This window comes from Olea europaea, unplaced genomic scaffold, assembly GCF_002742605.1.
Source record: "Olea europaea var. sylvestris unplaced genomic scaffold, O_europaea_v1 scaffold392, whole genome shotgun sequence".
Taxonomy (NCBI): domain Eukaryota; kingdom Viridiplantae; phylum Streptophyta; class Magnoliopsida; order Lamiales; family Oleaceae; genus Olea; species Olea europaea.
The window spans coordinates 399,681-403,123 of record NW_019258717.1 but is presented as its reverse complement, the minus strand read 5'-3'; positions in this window follow the sequence as shown (position 1 = coordinate 403,123).

The window sequence follows — 3,443 nt, the reverse complement described above, 5'->3', positions numbered from 1 at the left end:
CCCGTACTCAGGGCAATATTCATATATTAAAAGTGGGAATTGAGAAGAAATTTTTGATTACCAATTATACCCTTTTATATTTAACTACCCTTAGTTATTATCATATATTTACTTTTCCATTTTACCCTTATATTATGTTTATGGTCAATAATACCCTTAAAATTAAATTTATTTCAACTAAATTCAATTATTATTAAAATTAAAATTATTTATCTTTTAAATTAAGTCAATTAATTCCACTAAGCACTATTATTACTAATTATTAGTATGTGATTAATAAAAACTTCTATAAAAACAAAATAAAAATTATAACAATACCACATATATAATTAGCACGAAATGGCATAGACTATTAAATCAATTAATATTAATACATAAGATTTATAAAACAATAAAATTATATATACACTTAAATTTTTTTAAACCTAATATTGTAGATTAAAAGAATATTGCATTCCTAAAAGATTCAATTGAAAATGAAACATAATAGTTAAAAAAATCCCGTTAACTTAAACATTAGATGAAAAATTATTTTATAAAAATCCATCAGCTCTTTAATCACCATTAATTTATTTTAATTTGATAAAATATGATACAAAAAAAAAAAAAAGATTTTTCAATAACCTAAGTGTGAATAGATAAAAAACAATCAATTTGGCATTTTACTTTTAATGTTTTTATGTTTGTGGTGAACAATGCCGTTAATATTCAATTTATAACTTCTAAATAAGATAATTAATAATTCTTATTGCTTTCAGAAATTAAGTCTATATATATATATATATATATATATATATATATTAATAAATTCTAACACAACTAAATTTTTTCAAACTTAATAACACATTAACAATAGTATTGCATTTCTAAAAAATTCTTTTGAAAATAATAAATTCAATCCATAATCGCAATCTTTAAAAATTTTATTAATCAAATACATAATTAGGACATTTCATTGTCCATAATATAAATATTTTGCTTTGATTTGATATTTTTCGACAAAAGTTTTAGCACAAATGAAGGAAATAAATTAAAAAAAAAATGAAAAAAAAGAAAACAAACTATATAAGAACATCTCTTCTCTTCAAGTGTCAATTATGAATCCATAATTCATCATTCACAGATCACTTATTGAGTATACATTTATAAATTGTTTTCCTTCCTATTTACTTTCTCTATGTAATTATTGATGTGTAATTATCAGTCACAGATTTTTATGGTCTCTTTTGATCGGAATGATGGCCAATCTTTTTATTTTTATGGAGCACAACAGCCAATAATAAACTTTTTACTTTTTGTCTACGATGAATTTTAATAGTTTGAGTTATGTGAATTATATTGGATACACAGTTTTGAATTTAGTTTTTACAAATACTCTATTTTAAACTGAAATTAACTTGCATTCGGTTATCCAATGTCGTACAAAATTCAAATTGAGATTCAAATTTTTCTTTATCACCTCAATTTGAATTTTGTACATTTTGTCTTTATGATATTGGTTGATTAATGAACGTATTTTTCCTTCTTATTGTTACAATTGTAGAGTGTGCGAATATTAGTTTTGAGAAATTGGAAATTTTAATATCAATTTCACTTTCAAGAAATTTATGTATGAGTTGTTAGTCTGAAAAACAATTTAGTGCTTATTAAAATTTGCATTTTTTTCACTTAAACATTGGATAAGAGAAAAAATTTATCAAAATCTAAAATTAGATTCTTCCAAATTTCGAGCGGTCATATTCTAAATTTTTTAACCTTACAAGTTTGATTCAATACACATTTCCATAGAATATTAATAATTTTTGAGCTATTAATTTTATTGATTATAACCATTTTTATAATTTACATTCACTTCGTACTGTTACCTTTAATTCGTAGAAAGCTCTTAAATCCTCCCAACATTTTTATTTTATTTTATTTTGAATATTGGTTTTAGCACAAAATTATAGTTAAGAATTAATTATGTAAATAATTTAATTGCATAATCAAATAGTTTAACTTTTATGTCGCATCCCACAAATTTTTGTCCAAGCGTTTTGATATTTTAAAATTCTATAGGCATTTCAAAAGTTTTTTTTGTCAATTATAATGATAGAACATTAGTCATGTCATACTAAAAAGTGTATATTTTAAATTTTAATGTCGGCATGTTAAAATAGTGCTATACGATATACTAAAAATTGTAAGTATCATTTATGCTTATTAAAGTTAATACTAGATATAAATATTACTAATAATATTAATATTATTAAAAGTTGAAAGGTTGTAAATTTGACTTTATAACTTTGTTTAAGTTATAAATTCTTTTTTCATATTATACTACGAGCAAAGAATATTTAGAAAATTAGCTTTTGATTTTAAGTTTTTACCAATTATTTTTGTAAATTTTTATTATCATTTCCTTTCGACTTTCAAAGGATTATTAGAAAAAAAAATTACATGTCTCCAATGATACCAAATCTAATCAGATCGAATTGAATCGAAATAAGTCAAATATATTTACTTGAATTTAGGCAAACCAAAATAAGAGATTAAATGTGTCACTGCTTTCAAAAAATTAAATGAGGTATAACTTTTTATATTTTACGATTTTGGATATATTTAATGAATATAAATTAATCATCCATTTTGGCGATTTAATATTCACATGTATACATACTTTACTTTTAAATTTAATTTGACATATTTATATTCAAACATATTCGATAAAAACTTTGTTACGTTAAAGAAAAAATTTTGTAATGTATATGAAGGTGCCATTCAAAATAAAGCAATAGTGATAATAATTCAATTTTATGAATTTAAGCATGCCAGTTGTTTGTAGTAGTAGTAGAATTTAGTAATTTTTTGACATGCTTACTAATTGTCAATTCAATTCAATATTTGATTTTTTTTTTATTTTCTCATACTCAAGGTACATTCTTTTTAGTAATTTCATTTTATATTTGATTCTCATTTTTTATCTTTTGTGTGGAATCTAAATTCAAATCAATTTTATCAAGAGGAGATTCTAAATACATTGTTGCCAAATAGTATCCACGCATTCCATTAAGCCAACAGATTTTGAAAGATATTTATTCAAATTTAAGAGATAACAATTTTCAATAAATCTATACTTGCAATTATCATTAACAAAGCTTAAGGACAAACAATGCTTACTATTAGAATATACATTTTTGAATGTGTATTATCTTATGTGCAACTATATCTCACACTTTTTTGTGAAGTTTTAATGCAAACAATAAAGGTCTTGATGAAAGGTTAAAAATAGAAAATAAAAAGAAGAAAAATTGAAGGATGTTGAGAAAAAATATTGTGTACAAATAAATGTTATTCAAATGAAAATATTACATTTCAATTTATTCAACCTTTCACATTATATACATAATTTCATAAAAAGTGTTATATATATATATATATATATATATATATATATATATATA